General features: G+C 44.3%; 2 protein-coding genes across 3 annotated transcripts in view; one reads left to right on the plus strand and one right to left on the minus strand.

Moving 5' to 3' along the window:
* Positions 1-9,350, minus strand: part of NOD1 (nucleotide binding oligomerization domain containing 1) — a 69,381-nt gene extending 60,031 nt beyond the window's left edge. For both annotated transcript variants that reach the window (XM_059171473.1, XM_059171474.1), the window contains exon 1: positions 8,617-9,350. The gene's annotated coding sequence lies outside the window, so the exon portion shown is untranslated. The remainder of the gene's footprint in view (positions 1-8,616) is intronic.
* Positions 1-21,719, plus strand: part of ZNRF2 (zinc and ring finger 2) — a 394,136-nt gene that overhangs the window by 196,000 nt on the left and 176,417 nt on the right. The window lies entirely within an intron of this gene.

Raw genomic sequence — 21,719 nt, forward strand, 5'->3', positions numbered from 1 at the left:
AAAATTTCAAAGCAGATGCAGAAGTCAGTCAGTGTCTCCTAATCTCCCGTCTCTTCCTCCCCCTCCTCCTTTCCCTGCATCTATCCGGGTTTCTATCTTCCTTTCTTTTTTCTTTTTTTTTTAATTTATTTTTTATTTATTTTCAGCATAACAGTATTCATTATTTTTGCACCACACCCAGTGCTCCATGCAATCCGTGCCCTCTCCAATACCCACCACCTGGTCCCCCCCCCCACTTCAAACTCCTCAGATTGTTTTTCTATCTTCCTTTCTTGTGAAAGCGCCACAGGATTCCAGATACAGACAGGGAATCGCTGCCTACAAAGGAAGGAATGCAGCCCCAGCTGATGTAAGCACTTGGGATGGGAGGGACGCTGATGAAAGGCAGACATCTCATCACACTGTCCGGACCTTCTGGGAAGTCAAATGTCTGACACACATGCCTCAGAGTCAAATCTTCTGGTCAAGAAACCCTGTGGGGAATGCACACAGAGCCAGCCTCTCCCTTCTCTGCTGGAACCATGGACTTCCAAACTGGACCATACTATTGGTCAATGTCCCCATTTTAGAGATGAGGAAACTGCCCAGGGCAGGGTGGATCAACCAGAACCAGAACCCAGATCTCCTGGCAAGGAGGCAAATGCTTCTTCCGTGTACTTCTGGTCAGAAGAGCTGCCTGGGCTGCAGCAGTTCATCCCCTCCCCCACCACACTCTCCAGCAGGGATGGACACCTGTCCAAATGGGGAAGGGTAAGGCCCCTTCACCCTGTTCGCCCCCAAGCAGTTCCTGCTGGGAACTCCTACAGTACTTCATTCCCATTTCTCTGGGAGAAAACAGGTGTTTTCCCTTTCCTGACTTCTCCCTTCACAGTGATTGATGGTGACAGGGAAGGGCCAAGACTCTAAACCCAGCTTATCTGATTCGCATCACCAGCTGTGTGATTTGGACAAAGGACACCACACCACCCTTCTGAGCTTCAGTGTTCTTATCTGCAAGGTGCAGATAGTAATAGCTCCCATGGCCTAAGATCACTGAGAGGGTTCAGTGAGCGAACATACACACGGTGTTCAGAATAGTACTGGTCCCACCGTAAGCACTTATCATGGCCAAGAAGGGAGACTAGGCTAGGACTTCAGTCTGGCTCATCCTCGAGGCCCAGCATCTGACTGAGGGATGGTACCTATCTGGTTCATCACCGAAGCTCTAGAACAGAGGCTGCCAGAGAACAGAATGGAGTGAATGAATCAGGCACAAAGCCCAGTTTAGATCTGGGGCTTTGTTAACATGCACTGAACGACTATGGATTTCCAGAGTCCACACTCTCACTTAGGGGAGGTCACTCGCTAAGTTTATTAGCGGATAAACTCAAATTTGCAGACACCAGTACTTTCTCTTGCTTGAAGGCATTTATATGAGCTGCTGCCTTAAAAATTTCAATCAGAGCTCAGCTTGCAACTTCAGGGTATTGTCTATGCATAATCTCAGCACAAAATCACCTATGCTGTGTGACAATGTCCCCCACGATGCCTTATGGGGCTGATGTGCAAGTGTTGGTGGATATTTTCCTAGTGTTATCCAGGTTTTGAACACCAAAGTTCCAACCCCCACCCCCCTGCTTGGTATTCATCTCTGAGGGTCAGTGAACAGAAATATCTCAATAAAGAAAGCCAACAGAGCCTCAAATCAGAGACGCAGATCTGGAACTCTAAGTGGATTTGAGTCTGTACGCGGAAGAAGGTGTCCAGTCTGGAAGCCCCAGGACATCTGGAGATGGCATTGAGAGACCACACAGAAGGTGTCTGGGGCTTCTCAAAGGAAAGGCACTCTGTCAGAACAGAATATGTTCGTCACCTCAGAGGCTTGAGTTGAAACTTGACCTTGTGTAAATAAACACTGTTGACTGCTGGCCAAAACACTTAGCTTGAGACTCTTACTCACCCCACTTGAACGTGCAGCCACAGTTAGAACCATCTGGGATACAAATCTATCTGAAGCCCAGACGCGGGGTATCTGGGATGTATGCATGGTGGCCCTGAGGGGTGCTGAGAAGTTGGGAAGATGCCAAGTTTCCCCCAAGAGGCAGCAACACTCAGGGCCTGGGACCTCCAGAGACCTCACCCAGTGTGTCCTATCTTAGGGAACAGGCCCACCCACCAGCTGAAAGAGACCTGACCTGCCACGGTCCCTCACTCTGTGACCTCATGACAGCGTCACAGGAGTATGGAGAAAGGGGACAGTGCGGACCCCGCAAAGCAAGCTGGCATGCCATGGTGAGGTCTCGGCCCCTTCTGGTTTGGAGGCTTTTTCTGTGACCTGAAAGCTCCAAGGGAAGAATTTTTTTTTCCAAACCCTGTGCCTTTTAAGTATGCCATTTTCCTGGTTTGATGTACAGGATAGAGAAGGTACCTCTTTCAGGACTTTGGGGCAAAAGCCAGAGGGACAGCAGACCAGCAAGAAAAACTGCCCTTGGCGGGGGAGATGGGATTCCCAGCATTTTGCTGCTGCCGATGTGGATGCTCAGACAACCATCCTCCTGAAGAGCCTCTGCTCTTCGAGGCCTTTTGTTCCTGTTTCTAAGGAGCTAGAAAGGACTGGAATCCACCAGCACCCACCCACAGAAGCTCCTGCTGAAGGATGCTGGGATCTAGGAGATTCACATGCATTTACACTTCGGCCCCAGAGTACCACAGAGCTGGTGCTCCGATTCCTGGCGCAGCCCTCTTTGACTTTATACTGACTTTCGTTAGTTCATCTAGATATTGAAAACCACCATTTCTGTCTCCAGAATTGTCTCACACAATAAGACAAGGTTCATAAAGCTTAACAAATAGGGGTTGCTAATTATCTTTTTCTTGTAGATTACAAACAGAAAAGGCAGGGGGGAGAGACGATCTCCTCGAGGCCTCTGTCTTTTAGAATAAAATCCCAAATCCTTTCCAGCCCAGAAGGCTCTGGTTGACCTGAGTTCGGTTCATTCTTTAGCTCTCTCTACACATTCACCAGCACACCTGATGCTTTCCAGCCTCTGAGCCTTCAAACACGCCATTCCCTGTGTCTGGGACGCTCTAACTTCTTCTCATCCCAAGTCCTGGTCGTAAAGGCTTTTTCTTGGGAAGGCATATCCCAGACTTCCTGAATCCTAGTCCAGCTCTGATATTCTGTTTCCTGACATGCTGTTGTTTTCACTTACAGCACTTAGCCCAGTTCCCGAACTATGTACGGATGTCCCACCCCTTCCTCCTCTGCTAGCCTGTGAACTCCCTTTGGCCAGGCACTGGGTCTGTTTCATTCACTGCTGTCTCCCAAACATTTTCAGAGACTCCTGGCACTGGCAAGGTCTTGTGATAATATCTGTTGAATTAATGTGTTGAAGAATTGAAGGCCCCATGAGCCAGAAGGAACCAGAAGGTACAAAGAGCTTTCTAACAGCCCTCAACACCAGGCTGGTGGGCCAGCAAAGCACTTCACACCTAGAGGAAAGCCAGAGAAACAGCTGCCGCTTCCTTCTCTGAAAGGCCAATGCATCCACAATAGAGAACCTGCTTATCCCGGCCCATGCTGTGCTGGCTCAGGCCAGATTTGGGGAATCTGGAAGATTGCCAGAAGAGGGTACAGAAGAGAGAAAACAAGTAAAAAACATCTGAAAAGGCAGTCTACTGGGAATGGGCCCTGCACTTTGAACGGGATATCCTTTAAATACGGTTGTGCCCACCTCAGCTCCATCTGGAACTTCCAGGCCTTGTTTCTGTCTCTCCAAGTACCCCGCACAACGGTCTGGGGGAAGGTAGGTTTTATCACACCCAGGCTAACAATCCCCATGCACGGAGAGGGCGGGTTTCTCCAAATGAACACCATAACCCATTCGAAGAACAGCAATCCAGGCGAGTGTCAGGGCCCCCCCAAGCCCCATCACACCCAGTGGATCTCAGCTCTGCCAGTGGAAGCAATGGGTGAGATTTAAAAGCTGCAGATCCGGGGTGGGGAAGGAGTCCCACTTTCATTTCATAAGCAGGCAGTTCTCTGGGAGCTGGGGCCCTGTGTGAGAAACAGAGTTCCTCAAGGGCAGGAGGCAAGCATGGGGAAGTAGAGGAGGGGAGCAGAGGGAGGGGCGCTCGTGGAGCTCTGCTTGCAGGGGCTGGGGTGGGGTGGGGTGTGGTAACAGGGTCCTGCTTCAAATCCCAGGTGCAGCGCTTACTATCTGGTGACTTCAAGCTACTTATGTCATCTCATGGTGCCTTAGCAATCTCCTCTGTAAGACGGGGGAAATGATAACTAGCCCAGAGGGTTGGGGGATCAGGGTTGTGCACAGTAAATCCATGTAAGTAAATCTGTGTAAGTGTTAGCACTACTTAGGGTCTACTGAATCGGGTGTATCACCATTTCATCAAGCCCAAATCAATCCTATCAGGTAGGTAGAGTTTTCCCCATTTTACAGAGATAAAAACTGAGGCTCGGTACCTTATCCAAAGCCACACAGCTCAAACAGGGCAAGACCAGCGCTCCGACCCAAACAATCTTTATCATCAGTATCATAATAACTGCCATTTCCTGAAAGCCAGGAGGTGTGCTAAGCACTGTACATCCATTACCTCATCAAATACTCAAAACCACTGTAAAGAAAGATTGCTTGTAACTATTTGACAAAGGAGGACACAGGGTTGGAGAGGTTCAATATCTTGGCTGAGGTCACACAGTTAAAGAATAAAGCAGGGGCTTGTGCTAGGAATTTCCATAGTTTTTCTCCATTTCTGTCCTGCCTGTCCGTATTTGTTCCAGATGGCATACCTCTAACTGAAACCATCGATGTGCCTGAATCCCTATTAACTGTAAAACACTTCCTTGATAAATGGGGTCCATGAGTGGCTCCATCCCAATGAAAGAGCCCACTGTCATGAACTGTATGAAGTAAGGACATCCTCACAGGAAAGCCTAGCTTTCCACCAACTTCCTTCTAGAAGGTTTGGTTTGCGGGTCATAAGGAGTAACTAGGGGTAGGTGTTAAAATCAAGCACGGGGAGTTCTTAGTCATGAGACAAATTAACCTTTTGGTAATTAGAACAACACAACTGCTTTTTTCCAGTAAATCGTCATCCACTCACAGCTCTTCTGCCATGGAAGGATCCTCCCCACCCCCCCACAATGCATGGCTGCCCTACTGAAAATATCTACAATTCTCCCAACTGTATTCTGCCCCTCACCTGCCTGGTGACAAAGACACAGAAAGAGGGCAACTACCAACATCCTGAAACAGAATATAGTGACTTCTCATGTTTTATTAGAATACCAACATACTAGGGCGTCTGGGTGGCTCAGTCAGTTAAGCATCTGCCTTCAGCTCAGGTCATGATTCCGGGATCCAGTCCCATGTAGGGCTCCCTACTCATCAGGGAGTTTGCTTTTTCCTCTACCCCTCCCCTGCTTGTCTTTTCTCTCTTATTCTAATAAAATCTTTAAAAAAAAATAAATAAAGGTCTCACTCTTTATATTAGCTCAGGTCTTGATCTTGGGAGTTGGTGTTCAAGCTCCTATGCCAGGCTCCATGCTGGGCACGGAGCCTACTTTAAATGAATGAATGAATGATGAATGAATAAATTAAATAAAACCTGAAGCGAATCTGGTGCCATTACCGGGGCCCTTAGGATGATCTCTTTATTAGTCCTTTAAACTATAGTTTTCTCTAATTTAGAGGAAAAGGACTACCCCGCCTAACAAAGTCCAAAATGGCAGTTTACTAGACTATCCTTCGGATTTTAATGAAGTGCGGCACAAAATTTCTTTGCTCGCTTTACAGAAGCTGGTCCCTGCGACAGCACTAGAGCACCAGGATGCCCTCAGACTGTCATTCCCCCAGATGTGGCTGGCATCAGACGCCGGGGCAGGGCAAAGGCAGGAGTGGTGGCGACACTAGCTTGACCATCTCTGCGACATAAGCTCTGCCCACAGCTTGGTCTGTGGCCATTCTAGATAAAACACAAGAATAAGAATTCCAGCCAGGAAGTCTTGCTTTGACACACTTTACAGCACTGGGTGAAAACCATAAGTTAATTGAAATGGCAGTGACTGTTCACTGCTTACTAGAAGAGGCAAGTTTGGAAAAAACACTTGCTCTCAATGAGCATTTGATGCATCAAAGACATTTCCTCCAAACAAATTCAGACTTTGTGGATGGAGGAAAGAAGGAGGCCCTTTGTGTGGGACTTTGCCCCACCAACTTGACCGTGACCTTGGCCAGGACTTCTAGAAACGAGCCAAATATCTACAGCTTCTGCATGACAAAAATTCAGCACAAGGAAAATTTTAGCTTTTCTAATTTCATCTTGGCTAAAATCCTTCCAAAAGAGAATCGTAAAATAAATTGGTAACTTAGACCTCAAATCCTAGACTTAGAGTTTGAAGAAATATTGAACTCTTTTCTTCAGATAAAAAGAGACAAGAATTTGATATGCATGTTTAAGCAAAAATCAGCGATTGCACATATACTGCAAAAACACTTAATTTTTACATGACATCACTGTTTATATTACTGACGTCTAAACAGTGCTTCTGTTACTGGGAGTAATCCTGATGGTGACACACAGAGCAGGTCCCAGGGTGAAAGGTCCAGCCAGGATGTTGGCAATGACCATTGTAGGATCTGGGTTCCCCTTCCCAAAATTCCTACTGTTCTTGGTCATTGAAGAACAATTCACTGTCCCTAGGCCAAGAATCAAGAGGAAAAACAGGAGCAGCCTGCGTGTTGTATGGGGACGCTGCCAGCAGGAGAGCCACATGTATGTGCCCACGAGCCACATGTCTGTGCCTACAGACAGCCCAGCTTCCTCAGGAGCCCATTTTTTGTCTCTGCAGCAGCCGAGTGGAAAAGTCTCAAGATTAAGGACTGCTTTCTTTTGTCAAGAAACTCATTCCAGGGCGCCTGGGTGGCTCAGTGGGTTAAGCCTCTGCCTTCAGCTCAGGTCATGGTCTCAGGGTCCTGGGATCGAGCCCCATATGGGGCTCTCTGCTCAGCAGGGAGCCTGCTTCCCTTCCTCTCTCTCTCTCTCTCTGCCTGCCTCTCTGCCTACTTGTGATCTCTGTCTGTCAAATAAATAAAATCTTAAAAAGAAAGAAAGAAAGAAAGAAACTCATTTCATTTGCAGGGAGTAAAGCCCTCAATTAGCCCTGGGGGCAAAGGGTTGGGGGGGGGGGGCGGGGACTGCTGGCTTGAGATTCCTGACCTCAAAGCAGCTGGAGGTCCAAGGGGGAAGAAACTCTCCCCTTAGCAGGGCAGAAGAACTGCGGAATGTTGAGGGAGACAATTTCTGGACAAATATCTCCCCACCCTTCATGGCTGCATTAAGAAAACAGGTGTCAGACACAAATAACCACAGCTCACAGAGCACCTGCCATTTGCTACACATTATCTCATTTAACTATATTATTCCCAGGACAGAGTTACTATTTTTATCCCCAGTTTTCAGGTAATTTACCTAGGGGCACATATCACAGAAGTGACAGAATCTGAATTTGGGTCCAGGTTGGATGGACTCCAAAGCACTGAACTTCTTTCTCCACTCCACAAAAATTAGAAGTACTCTTCTTAAAACATTTAAAAGTCCTTTCTTCTACCTCTGGGCTGTTGTTTGTTGCAAATACACTTTTTTTTTAAATCTGCTCTGCACACATGGTAGAAGACTGTGTCTTGTCCAATGGCCTTGCTTCTGGTGTTATAGCTACTTGGTCCCAACTATCTCCCCCTCCCCCGGATGAGGAAGGGTCCATCCTAGGAAATTCAATCCTCTCATATTCACAGTAGGATTACCCTTCGCTGGATATGGTATAACCCACATGGAAGGCTTTCAGAAGGAAACCCTGTGGCAAACACACCTGGCCTCCCCCTTAAAACAGATTACCCAGAAGCTGCCGAGGCCATGGGTGTACGGTATCCCCCAATTTCATGTCAATGCAACAATGGTGTCATCTTCTAGAATGCAGAACCAGGGGGGGGAATCATAAGGATCCGGCAGTCCTTGTTTTTCACAATGCGCCAAAAGACCGTGCGAATACACGAGGTTTATTTTGAACACGCTATTCACCCTGCCAAACAGTCTCATTCCCCTTTCTGCGGCTCAGAAGCCCGCTGCCGGGTCCCCAAGACCACGCAGGACAGGGGTGCAGCGGGATCCGTCTGCTGCTGGACTCCATCAACGTCCCTGCCGGCTGTCTTTCCACCTTCCTTGGCAGCCATCCTTTATTTGGAGATTGGTTTTTCCCAGCCCTACCTGCACACTGGAATCACCTGGGGAGTTCAAACGCTCTAGAGGCCTCGGTCCTACCACAAGTAATTCTGATGTAATTGGTCTGGGATACGGAAGGGGCATTCTAAGTTGCAGGCCGGATTTAGAAATCCCCTAACGAGGGATCAGTGATTCCGCAGACATCGAAGTTGATCCATTTGAACTTTTTCTGCATTCCTCAAACTGCATTTCTCCTTCTTGTCCCACCCGGAGCTCTTCCAGGGGGAATATTGCATTCTGCCCACAAACAAGATCCCTCCTCTCTGCGCCTCCCGGCTAGCAGCGCCCAGGACCCCAGGAAACTTCTTCCCGGTGCGACCATCCCCAGTCGCTGGAACTTACTTGGGCTCCACGTGTGCAGACCTCGCAGCAGCTGGGAACCAGAGCGAGCGGAGGCTCGGAGCGCGGGAACCGAGGAACAACGAGGCCCGAGAGCGCGGGGACCGAGGAGCACCGAGGCCCGAGAGCGCGGGGACCCAGGAGCACCGAGGCCCGAGAGCGCGGGGACCCAGGAGCACCGAGGCCCGAGAGCGCGGGGACCCAGGAGCACCGAGGCCCGAGAGCGCGGGGACCCAGGAGCACCGAGGCCCGAGAGCGCGGGGACCCAGGAGCACCGAGGCCCGAGAGCGCGGGGACCCAGGAGCACCGAGGCCCGAGAGCGCGGGGACCCAGGAGCACCGAGGCCCGGGGCAGCGCTGAAGCCGAGAGCTCACGGCACTGGCAGCTGCGGGAGGCTGGGAGCAGAAGCGGCCGCGCCCCGGCCCGGAACGGGAACTGGCCGGGAGGGCATTGCCTGTCATGCCCTCTCGCCTGGGCTGGCAGCGGCAAGGGGCGGAGGCGGTGTGGGCGGACGAGGCGGGGCTGGCGCTGAGGCCGCCGACTCGCGGGCAGTCGGGAGACGCGGCGCGCGGAAAGTGGCCGGGAGCCCCAAGGGGCGCTCCCCGCCGGAGCACGAGCAGCCGACCACCGCGCAGGGCTCAGTGAGCGGGCGGGAGCCTTCGCTCAGGGGTGACACGCCTGGGAACTCAAGACGCCAGTTGAGCCTTGGTGGCCAGAAGCCCAGTAGGCCAGCCAGTCCCCTTAAAAGTACCACCCCTGATCCTGCCACCAGAGGCGGAGCGTGGGCGCCACGGTGCAACTTGTTAAAGTGGGACACGTGCGCCTGGTTAAAAAGGAGCTCGAAGTAATCAAACTTTACAACAGAGCTTTTACTTCGATTTCTACTTTTAAAAATCTAAGGCTTTCTTCCTGTTCTTAAATCTGTTCTTGGCAGTGTACATTTTATACTGTATAATTAATCAGTGATTTCCCCAATGAAATAAATTTTAATAAATTTCCCCAATAAAATATTTTTAAACGTTTTAATTTTTAACGTTTAAAAAGGGAAGGTCTGCACAAGGCTTACTGATTCTGTAAGATGTTATTCACACTAAAATGCGTTCAGTCTTGTAACCACAAATGCTCTTGAATATTTAAGTTCCTACCAAAGGCTGCCTTCTGAAAAAGTACGTTATTAACTCAAAAGTAAAACTTTGCAAATGTAAAATTGATGGGATACAAAGGGCAACTTGTAAACACCAAAATGAAGACAATAAAGACGCTAATTCTGTTTACCCTTATATTAACCTCTGACAGAAAAATTACAAAAATTCTCTTTCCAGGGCGCCTGGGTGGCTCAATGGGTTAAGCCGCTGCCTTCAGCTCAGGTCATGGTCTCAGGGTCCTGGGATTGAGCCCCCCACCCCACCCTCCAGCATTGGGCTCCTTGCTCAACAGGGAGCCTGTTTCCCAGCCCCCTCCACCCCCACCCCACTTATGATCTCTCTGTTAAATAAATAAATAAATAATCTTTTAAAAAAATTCTCTTTCCTCCTAGGATTCTGAATTTTATCTTTCATGGCTTTTAAACTCTCCTATTTTCCATATCCTGTTTCTCTGGCTGCATTCCGAGTAACCTCCTCATTCCTGTCTTTCCATTCAGCAATGATTTTGCAAGTATTTGAATCAGCTCTTTAACCCATCTGTGGTAGGCAGAGTAATACTACACCCCATCCCACCCCCAGCTCCACCGCCTTCCATGTCCATGGCCTATACTTGGAAACTGTGAATATGGCAAAAGCAGAATGGAGGTGGCAGATGGAACTAAGGGTGCTAATTGGCTAACCTTAAAATGGGAAAATTATGGTGGATTAATCAGGTGAGTCCAATGTAGTCAAAGGGGTCCTTATACATGGAAGAGGGAGGCAGAAAAAGAAGAATCAAAAAGATGGTAAGCAGAGAAGAATTTGGCCTGATGTTGCTGGCTTCGAAGAGGGAGGAACAGGGTTTTGAGCCAAGGACTAAGGGCGTTTCTAGAAGATGAAAAGGCAACAAAATGGATTCTTCCATTGAGCCTCCAAAGGAACAGTCTTATTGACACTTGGATTTTAGCACAGTGAGACATTTCCGATTCCTGACCTCCAGAAATGTCAGAAACTAAATTCTTGTTGTTTTCAGCCACTAAATTTGTGGTAACTTGTCCCAGTGGCACTAAGAAACAATACAGCATCCACTCAAGTTCTTAATTTTAACAGTGTTTTTCCTTTCTAAGAATTTTGGTTCTATTTCTAGTTTTCTTGGTCATTTGTAACAGTCTCCTGTTCTTTGCGAATTCCATCACTTTAAAAAAATACACAGTTATTTTTTGTTTTTCCTTCAACTCTTTGCAATAATTACAAATTCACATGCAGCTGGAAGAAATAATGCAGGGGGATCCATTCACCCTTAACAAGATTCCTCCCAGTGGGAACATATTCCAGAACCATAGCGTAAGATCACAACCAGGCTGTTGGCCCTGATACAGTCAAGATACAGAACATTTACATTATCATCAAGATCCCTCATGTCGCCCTTTTATACCTCAGTGCTTCCCCTTTAGTCACTGGCAACCACTAATCTGTTCCCCATCTCTATAATTTGTCATTTGAAGAATGTTATATAAATAGAAGCATACAGGATGTTTGTATGTAACATTTGGGGATTGGTTTTATATACTCAGCATAATTCCCTGGATATTCAAGGTCATGACATATATCAATAGTCCTTTCCCTTTTATTGTTGAGTAGTATTTCATTGCATTACCACACAGATCACCATGATTTATTTGACCATTCACATGCTGAAGGACATCTGAGTTTTTCCAGTTTGGGGCTATTATGAAGAAATCTCTTGTAGATATTCACATACAGATTGATATGTGAACATAACAGTGTCCAGGAGGGCAACTGCTGGGTCTTACTGTAATTACATGTTTAGCTGCTTCTTTTTTTCTCTTTTTTAAGACAGGGAGAGAGGTGGGGGAGGGGCAGAGGAAGAAGGAGAGAAGAATCTTAAGCAGACTCCATGCCCAGTGCCTAGCCCCACAGAGCTCAGGCTCCCAACAGTGAGATCAGGACCTGAGCCAAAATAAAAAATCAAGGGCCCCTGGGTGACTCAGTTGGTTAATCGACTGATATTGGCTCAGGTCATGATCCCAGAGTCCTGGGATTGATCCCTATGTTGGGCTCCCTGCTCAATGGAAAGTCTGATTCTCCCTCTGCTCCTCAAGCAGACTCCCCACTGAGCACAGGACCCCCCTCCCCCTAATGCAGGGTTCCATCTCATAACCATGTGATCATGACCTAACCCAAAACCAAGAGTCCAATGCTCCAAAGAGGAGTCACCCTGATGCCCCCACAAGTTTAGTTTCTTAAGAAACTGCCAAATTGTTTTCCAGAGTAGATGTATCATTTTACATTCCTGGCAGCAATGTGTGAGTAATGCGGCTTCATAGCACTCTTATCAGCATTTGATGTAGTCACAATGTCTTATTTTAGCCACACTGATAGGTGGGTCGTGATAGTGATATATCATTGTGGTTTTAATCTGCTAATGATGTTGGACATCTTTTCATGTGCTTTATTTGCTGTTATCTCTTCTCGGGTGAAATGTCTCTTCACATCTTCTGTCCATTTTCTAAAAGGATTGTTTGCTTTTCTACTATCCAGTTATGAGAATTCTTTTGTTTTGTTTTTTGTTTTTTTTTTTTTAAGATTTATTTATTTATTTGACAGAGATCACAAGTAGGCAGAGAGCAGGCAGAGAGAGAGAGAGGGAAGCAGGCTCCCTGCTGAGCAGAGAGCCTGATGTGGGGCTCGATCCCAGGACCCTGGGAGCATGACCAGAGTCGAAGGCAGAGGCTTAACCCACTGAGCCACCCAGGTGCCCCCAGTTCTGAGAATTCTTTATGTATTCTAGATTCTAGTCCTTTGTCAGATATGTGATTTGCAAATATTTTCTCCCACTCCTAGCTTGTCTTTGCTTCTTTTAATAGGATCCTACATCAGGCTCTGTGCTCAGCACTCAGTCTGCTTGTCCCTCTTCCTCTGTTCTTCCCTCACCCCCTAATAAATAAATAAATGAATAAAAATCTTTAAAACATTTTTTAATTGCTTTGCCTATTCTAGTTCCTTTGACTTTCAACATAAATTTTGGAAAAATAATCTTGCTGAAATTTTTTAAAAGATAGATTTATTTAATTATTTATTTGACAGACAGAGAGGGGCAGAGCAGCAGGTGGAAGGAAATGGAGAAGCAGGTTTCCTGCTGAGCAGGAAGCCCAGTCTGGGGCTAGATCCCAGGACTCTGGGATCATGACCTGAGTCAGGCAGACACTTAATGGACTGAGGCAGCCAGGCTCCCCTTGCTGGAATTTTGATAGGAATTATTTTAAACCTGTACTGGGGAGAATTAACATCTTTACTGTATTGAGCCTTGCAACCCACAAACATGGTATGCCTATTTATTTAGATCTTTGGTTTCTTATATCAGTGTTTTATAGTTTCCAGCATATAAGACTTACACACGCTTTGTAAGATTTACATTTAAGTATTGCATTTTCTTAAAAAAGCAGTTGTATATATCATAGGTAAGAATGTGAAATGGCTCAGCCAATGTGGAAATAGTTTTTTCCTCAAAAGTTTAAACATAGAATTACCATATGATTCAGCAATTCCACTCTCAGGAATAAACCCAAAATAATTGAAAAGTTGTACTTTAACAGTGGCTCAGTCCATTAAGCGTCTGCCTTCCGCTCAGGTCATGATCCCAGGGTCCTGGGATTGAGCCCCTCATCGGGCTCCCTGCTCAGTGGGAAGCCTTCTTCTCCCTCTCCTACTTCCCTGCTTGTGTTCCCTTCCCTCTTTCACTTTTTTTTAATTTATTTTCAAATAAATAAATAAAATCTTTTTTTTTTTTTAAGAAAGAAAAGAGATGCTCTAGTTCTGGGGAGACAGGGCTAGTGGGGTCCTAAGCTCACCTTGTCTCATGGGCATACCTAAATAACAGCCACATCAGTGCATCTAACCCAGAAAATGACCTGAAGACTAGCAAAGCAGACATTCCACAGTTGATCATAGAGAGGAGGACTCATCAAAAAGTGTAGGAGGCGCAGAGATGGGGTTGGGAACCAAACTCCTAGGGAGACTAACCACAAACAGGAGGGACACCATAAGCATGGAGAAGGGAAAGAAGGAAAGAAGCACAAAAGAAGGGAGAAGGAGGCCCACATCAGGCCCCCTAGACATGAGCAATCTGCACTGGGAAGATGGGTCCCCATAACATTTGGCTTTGAAAATCAGTGGTGCTTAACTTCATGAATTTTCCTAACCAGTGGGGCTTAACTCCACATACTTTAAAGAGCAACAGCCTGGAGAGTGATAGAAAATGGAGTCCCCACTCTTAAAGAGACAGTAAAACAAGGAACCCTATTGAGACACAGCATAGAAGCAGGAGTTTGAAAAGCGCCTAGGGTATGGGCGAAGGAGGTTGATTTACTAATCCCGGGATGTGTGCTGGAGGGGCAGGGATCTTCAGGAGACTTCTCTAAGAACCAAAGATCTGGCAGGAGCCATTTTATCTCCCCCTCAACTACCCCAGGCTAGCTAGCCAGACCTACTTGCTAACACCATGTGACCCATCCCCACATTCTCCTGCAGATCTGCCCCATTCAACTCACCTCTCCTAGGAAGGAATGCTTCCAAAGGCACTCCTGCCAGTGGTTCAACCTGCAAGCAGCCCCTGCAAGACCACTGGCACTCCAAAGTAAATCCTGCCCTAGGGAGAAGGAAAGATAACAACACACACCAGTACACTCACAGCCCCAGCAGCCCAACCTTTTAAGTGGCAGTGCAGAGACAGTGCCCTGCTGATCAGTGCCTCTGCAGCCCCAGCAGGCATCTGGCCTGATGTCAGGCCCACCCACCAGCCAAAGCCTCTCAGGGGATGAGGAAAGAAGAGCACCTTCCAAGTTAGTGTTACTGTAGCCCCAGCAAATGGGCTGAAGACAGGCATCTGGTCTAACTGCTGACACCACCCAACTATAAGCCTACAACAGTCTCAGACTGGTCCTTTAACAGCACAGTGATCAAACCTGGCCCACAACAGACCAAGTGAGCCACTTTGTTGCACTGAAGGCAAACAAGGCTCAGCGCACTACCCCAAGATCAAGAGTTGCATATTCTACCAACTGAGTCAGCAAGGTGCCCCTAAATGGAATTCTTTGTGTGGAAAGAAAAGGCCATAATCAGGAATAAGAAAATTATGAAAGAGAAAAATTTCAGAGGTAACTGTGAACATAAAAAATGTAGTAGATAAATCACTTATACAACCAGTACAGAGGTAAAAGGACAAAATCAGTAAAATCAATAATATCTATGAAAATTAGTCAAGGGATTCAATAAAACTATAGCAAGTATGATATCACATATATCAAATGTGGGTGATGGGAGTAAAAATTTAATGCTTTTAGAATAGGTTTGAATTTAAGTGACTATCAATTTAATATTGATTGCTATATACATAAGATGTTATATATGTATTGTGATGGTAACCCAAATCAAAAACCTGCAAAAGATACACAAAAAATAAAGAGAAAGGAATCCAAGCACATCACTAAAGAAAGCCATCAAACCACAAGGAAATAGAGCAAGAGAAGAAAGGAACAGAGAACTATGAAAACAACCATAAAACAAGTAACAAAATGGCAACAAGTACATACCCATCAATAATTATTCTGACTATAAATGGATTAAATGCTCCAATCAAAAGACATCGGGTAACAGAATGGATAAAAAAGCAAGGACCATCTATACGCTGCCTACAAGAGACTCACTTCAGACCTAAAGATACATGCAGATTGAAAATGAAGGGATGGAGAAATATTTATCATGCAAAGGATATGAAAACAGCAGGATACACATTCTTTTTAAGTGTAGATGTAACATTTTTCAGAATAGGTCATTTTTAATTTAATTTAATTTTTAAAAAGGTTTTATTTATTTATTTGACAGACAGAGAGAGGGACCACAAGTAGACAGAGAGGCAGGCAGAGAGAGAGAGTGGGAAGCAGACTCCCTGCAGAGCAGAGAGCCTGATGTGATGCAGGAGCTTAATCCCAGGACCCTGAGATCATTAACTGAACAGAAGTCTCAGACACTATTTGTTGAAGAGACTGTCTTTTTCCCATAGGATGTCTTTTTCTGCTTCATCAAAGATTAATTGACCATATAATTGTGGGTTTATTTCTGGGTTTTCTATTCTGTTTCTTGAATCTACGTGTTTATTTTTGTGCCAGTACCATACTGTTTTGATTACTACTGCTTTGTAATATAACTTGAAGTCTGGAATTATGATGCTTCCAGCTTTGGCTTTCCTTTTCAAGGTTGTTTTGGCTATTCAGGGTCTTTTGTGGTTCCATACAAATTTTAGGATTGATTATTCTATTTTTGTGAAGAATGCTATTGATATATATTTTTAAGATTTATTTATTTTAGAAAGAGAAAGAGAGGGCATGAGCAGGGGAAGGGGCAAAGGGAGAGAGAGGATCCTCAAACCAATTCTCTGCTAAGTGTGGATCCTAATGCAGGGCTCAGTCCCACTTAACCAATGGAGTCACCCAGGGTGCCTCAAAATGATGTTGATATTTTTGTAGGGATTGCATTCAATGTGTAGATTGCTTTGGGTAGTATAGACATTTTAACAATACTTGTTCTTCCAATCCATGAGCATGGAATGTCTTTCCATTTTGGAGGGTCATCTTCAATTTCTTTCATCAAAAGTTTTCTAGTTTTCAGAGTACAGGTCTTTCACCTCTTCAGTTAGGTTTATTCTTAGATATTTTAACATTTTTGGTGCAATTGTAAATGGGATTGTTTTCTTAATTTCACTTTCTGCTGCTTCATTATCAGTGTATAGAAATGTAACAGATTTCTGTATATTTATTTTTTATCCTGCAACTACTGAATTCACTTATCAGTTCAAGTAGTATTTTTGCTGGAGTCTTTGGGGTTTTACATATAGCATCATGCCATCTATAAATAGTGAAAGTTTTACTTCTTCCTCACCAATTTGGATACCTCTTATTTATTTTTCTTATCTGATTATTGTGGCTTTGACTTTTATTACTAAGTTGAATTAAAGTGGTGAGACTGGACATCCTTGTCTTGTTTCTGATCTTAGAGGAAAAGCAATAGAAAAAAAAGCATGAAGATGCCTGTGTGGCTCAGTGGGTTAAGCCTCTGCCTTCAGCTCAGGTCATGATCTCAGGGTCTTGGGATCAAGTCCCACATAATTTAGCTATAAGTATTTATGCTCTTTATCATATTGTTGAAGTTTCCTCTGTTCCTATTTTTCTGAGAATTTGTTTAAAGATTTATTTGTTTGCTTCAGAGACACAGAGAGAGAGAGAGAGAGAGAAAGCGAGAGAGCATGCACATGTGCAAGATGGAGGAGTGGCAAAGGGATAGAATCTCTAAGCAGACTCCTCGCTGAGCAGAGAGCCCAAATGGGGGGCTCCATTACACAACCCATGAGATTATGACCTGGGCTGAATCTAAGAGTCAGATGTTTTTGTTTGTTTTAAAGATTTTATATATTTATTTGACAGAGTGAGAGATCACAAGTAGGCAGAGAGACAGGCAGAGAGAGGAAGGGAGGCAGGCTCCCTGCCGAGCAGAGAGCCTGACTTGCGGCTTGATTCCAGGACCCCAAGATCATGACCTGAGCTGAAGGCAGAGGCTTTAACCCACTGAGCCACCCAGGTGCCCAAGAGTCAGATGTTTAACTGACTGAGCCACCCAACGGCCCTGAGGAAAAAAAAAAATTTTTTTTTTTTAAATCGTGAATGGGTGTTGAATTGTGCCAAATGCTTTTTTCTGCAACAACTGACATGATCATGTAACTTTACTTTTTTGCTTGTTAATACAACGGATTGCTTTGATTTTCAAGTATCAAGCCAGACTTACATCTCTGGAATAAAACCTTCCTTGGTCATGATGTATGATTCTTTTTATGTAGTACTGAATTCTAATTATGAGTATTTAGTTTATAATGTTTAATCTATATTCATGAGGGATATTATCTGTAGGTTTGCTTTTTTTCCTGTTGTCTTTGGTTTTTTTTTGTTTTGTTTTTGTTTTTGTTTTCTTTCTGCCGAGCAGAGAGCCTGATGCAGGGCTCAATCCCAGGACTCTGGGATCATGACCTGAGCTGAAGGCAGAGGCTTTAACCCACTGAGCCACACAGGCTACCTGTCTTTGGTTTTTGTACCAGGGTAATACTAGTTTCATAAAGTAAATTGGTAAGGGTTAGCAAAATGCCCCTCCATCCTGATACTTTGCTTTGCTTTGAAATCTACTTTATCTGGTATTAATATAGCCACTCATTCTTTCCCTTAACATTTGCAGCATACAGATTTCTCTATCCCTTTACTTTCAAACTGCTTATATTATTTTAGTTGAAGTGAGTTTCTTGTAGACAGCATAAAGTTGGATCATATTATTAAAAAAAAATGTTTTTTTAAAGATTTATTTATTTTGAGAGAGAGAGTGTGCAGGCGGGAAGGGATAGAGGGAAAGTTTTAAGCGGACTCCATGCTGAGTGTGGAGCTTGACACAAGCCTCAATCTCAGGATCCTGAGATCATGACCAAGAGTCGGATGCTTAACCGACTGTGCCACTCAGGCACCCTGAGTGGATGCCTGATCAATATGATCCAATAAGGTTGGATCATATTCTTAATCCACTCTGCCAATTTCTGTTTTTAATCGGTCTATTGAGATTATTTACATTGAGTGTAATTATTGATATATTAAGGTTTAATTGTGCCATGTTATTTTTTGTTTTGTCTGGCTTTCATTTCTGTTTTTTAAAATGAGTTTCTATACGTTACTTGAAAATTTTTTTGAATTCCATTTTTATTTATCTGTAGTGGGTTTGTTTTTTAGAAGTGGGGAGGGGTAGAGGATGAGAGAGGTTTTTTTAAGGTTTAACTGATTTTAATAACCTGGTGATGATGGGCAGCAAAGACAGAATCATGTACTGCTGTGCAAATGTACATTTGTATATTTATCATTTGTATCATCTTGAAAATTCTGCAGTTACTCTAAATGTGTGTACCTAAAATATATGTATATTTCTATAATTGTAACTTCTTTTTTTTAGAGTGTTAGTATTTATTTTTATTTTTTTATTATGTTGTTAGTCACCATATAGTATATCATTAGTTTTGTTTTGTTTTGCTTTAATTTATTTGACAGAGATCACAAGTAGGCAGAAAGGCAGGCAGGTTGTGGGGGGAGCAGGCTCCCTGTTGAGCAGAGAGCCCTATGCGGGGCTCGATCCCAGGACCCCGAGATCATGACCTAAGCCGAAGGCAGAGGCTTAACCCACTGAACCACCCAGGCGCTCCATACATCATTAGTTTTTGATGTAGCATTCCATGATTCATTATGTATAACACCCAGTGCTCCATGCAATATGTGCCCTCCTTAATACCTATCACAGGGCTCACCCGACCCTCTAACCCCCTCCCTTCTACCTAGCAGGGAGCCCAAAGTGGGCCTTGATCTCACAATCCTGAGATCATGACCTGAGCTGAAATCAAGAGTTGGATGCTTAACTGACTAAGCCACTCAATAGTTTTTTTAAGTGTATTTTTTCATATAGCTTTCTCAAGCTGTTTCTTTAGCTATCACTATATATTCATATAATTTTTTAGTCTATTGGTGTCATCATTTTTACCAATCCTTTTATAATTAAATATTACTTCTACATATATTTAGAAACACAATGTTATAATTTTTGCTTCAACCATTATTTCAGAAACTCAGGAGGAGAGTCTATTATATTTATCATGTATTTGCTTACCATGTGATGTTTTCTTTTCTGATGTTCCAGTTCCTTTATTTCTTCCTTTCTGTCTAGAAAACTTTCTTCAGCCATTCTTTTAGGGTAGGTCTGCTAGCACTAAACTTTTCTAGTTTTCCTTCATCTGAGAATGTCTTGATTTTCCCCTTTAGTCTCACAGGCTATTTTCACTGGAGTTTGATTTGAGAGTTTTCTTTAAGCACTTGAAAAATGTGCCACTTTTTTTTGGCTTTCATGGTTTCTGATGAGAAATCTGGTGTCATTTGAATTGTTTCTCCTGCAATCACGTGAAATGTCATCTCTCATTCACTACTCTCAAGAACTTTTGTTGTTGGATTGTACAAGTTTGACTATAAAGTGTCTGGTGTGGATTTCTTTGGGCTTGTTTGGGGTTCTCTCAGCTCCTCCTCCTAACATTAACTACAGCTTACTAGGCAAGAGCTGTATACCAGGCACTGTGCTGGGCACTTTATGTACTCTATTGCTAATTCCACCCATAAACTGGGAGTTAGGTGTGTTAGGTTAAACCACATGAAACTGTCATGGCTTCACTCTACCTCTTGAATCTATAGGTTTGTCTTTTGACAAAGTTAGAACATTTAAACCATTATTTCATTGGGTACTTCTTCAGCCTGCCCTTTCGCCTTTTTCCCCCTTTTCTCTAGTTCTTCTCTCTTTCCGAGACTCCGATGACACAAATGTAAGATCTTCTATTATAGCTCCACAGGTCCTTGAGGCTGTTAATTTTTTTTTTTTCCAGTCTGTTTTTTCTCGGGTAGATAGAAAAATTTCTATTGTTCTTTCTTCCAGTTCACTGCTTCTTTCTTCTAACATAATCTAATTATTTTAGCATCTACTGATGATCTTTTCTCATTTGAGATCTTCCTGGATCTTGGAATTAAGTGATTTTCAATTAAAACCTGGACATTCTGGAAATTACAAGCCTCTGGATCCTACTAAAATCTACTTTAGCTTAACCTGAAACCACTCCAGCAGAAGGTAGCAAGGGTCATTGCCTTGATATTACTCAATGGGGTAGAAGTTCAGGTTTCCACTCAGCTACTGCCAAGGAACTTGGGTGTAGGTGGGAGTTCCAATCCCCGCCCCCCCCAAAGTCTCCACTGATATTTTCCCCGTTCCTAGGAAGAGTAGGAAAGCCTTATCACTGCCCACTATATGGTGTCCACTGATATAACAGGGAAGGGTGACATTTTTACCACTGGGTGGTGATATAAGTCTTACAACTTGACCTCTGACACCATCCCAGCAGAGGGGGATGTTAATAACTGATGGGCAGTTTAAACCCAGGGTCCTTGCATGGTTTCCACTGACACTATGGGGAACAGGGGAGAGCCAGGGCCGATTACTGTTAGGTGGCTCCTTACTCAGCCTGTTCTGACACTGCACTGACAGTTGTGGCAGGAGACAGTGTTAGGATGCCCTGCTACAGCCTCATGAGGCTGGAAGTCTAGGCTCCCCTCTTGACCTTTCCTAGCATGGGTAGATGTAGGGGCGGGGGGAAGGTCCATAATTTTTCTTTGTGGTATTTGGGTGGAGAACACTTATTCTCTGTAAGTTTTGTCTGGCTAAAGTGTCCATTTCTTAGTCCTTTTACTTCAGAGTAGGTTTTTCTTCTCTGTGCTCATTGGTGCTTTCAGATTGCTGGCTTCCTCAGCTACAAGTCTGAGATGTAGGAGGCAAGAGAAAACCCAGGGAATTCAGTACCATGTTGTGTCTTGTCCCCGGCTAGTCTGTTTTTCTCTCTTTTCAGAGTCTTGTTTTATACATAATGTTTGGGAATTTTAGTTGTAGTTAACAGAAGGAATAAGGAAGAGGTCTACTCCATCTTTCCAGAAGTCAAAGTTTCCATATGTACTTATTGTATACTGTTTTTGATCATTTCAGTATCTCAAAAACTTGGGGATTTTTTTTCTCTGTTATGATGTACCATTTTCCTTATAATTAGTTTTTGGATTTTTCAGGTGGACATTCTGAGGATCTAAATTAGGATTGCTTTCTTCAGAGAAAATTTGCATTTGCCTCTGCTGAAAATTACAAGGCTTACTAGAGACAATTTTAGTTCTGTTCAAGGGTCCGTAGTCAAATTCCAGGGCTATTATTGGCATATGTACCCAAAGATGGAGGTGTCACTTGTTACCAGTGCTAGGAAATTTATCTCTTTTTGTGGGAAAGGGACTGGTTATATCTTGAAGATTTTCCTTA

The sequence above is a fragment of the Mustela lutreola genome, chromosome 4, assembly GCF_030435805.1.
Source record: "Mustela lutreola isolate mMusLut2 chromosome 4, mMusLut2.pri, whole genome shotgun sequence".
Classification (NCBI taxonomy): domain Eukaryota; kingdom Metazoa; phylum Chordata; class Mammalia; order Carnivora; family Mustelidae; genus Mustela; species Mustela lutreola.